The sequence below is a fragment of the Penaeus monodon genome, chromosome 21, assembly GCF_015228065.2.
Source record: "Penaeus monodon isolate SGIC_2016 chromosome 21, NSTDA_Pmon_1, whole genome shotgun sequence".
Classification (NCBI taxonomy): Eukaryota; Metazoa; Arthropoda; class Malacostraca; order Decapoda; family Penaeidae; genus Penaeus; species Penaeus monodon.
In genome coordinates this window covers 45316914-45317368 of record NC_051406.1, presented here as the reverse complement: position 1 = coordinate 45317368, position 455 = coordinate 45316914, and the positions used below count along the sequence as shown (strand labels likewise).

Genomic DNA, 455 nt, shown 5'->3' with positions numbered 1-455 from the left:
GTTTATATATAGGAATGTAGCTGTCAACACGGAATTGACCAGTATCCCCACTTGCGTCACAGCGCCGTTGGATATAAATCGCGTAACACCAGTTCAAATCGGAATCTGGAAATGCGTTTTTGGAAAAAACAAGCAGCAACAATACTAGAAATTACCATCTGTATAATAAAAATAATCAAGAAGCTTCTCTGAATAAATACACAAGACTTGATACAAAATACAGAAGATTCTACAAATCCTCCCGACTGAGTTTAGACCCCCCCCCCGCACTTACAACACCCAGCCCCCCCTTACCCATGGCACTCACCACACCCAGGGCCCCTGCCACATCTGGCACTCTCATCCAGGCACCCCTCTCTGTGCACTCACAACATCCAGGCTCCGCCCCCCTGGCACTCACATCCAGCCCCCCCCCCCCAGCACTCACAACATCCAGGCACTCCGCCCCCCTGGCA

General features: G+C 50.3%; 1 protein-coding gene across 2 annotated transcripts in view; it reads right to left on the bottom strand.

Moving 5' to 3' along the window:
• LOC119586533 (D-aspartate oxidase-like) overlaps nucleotides 1–455 on the bottom strand; it is a gene marked incomplete at both ends in the record, with an annotated part of 3958 nt that overhangs the window by 2757 nt on the left and 746 nt on the right.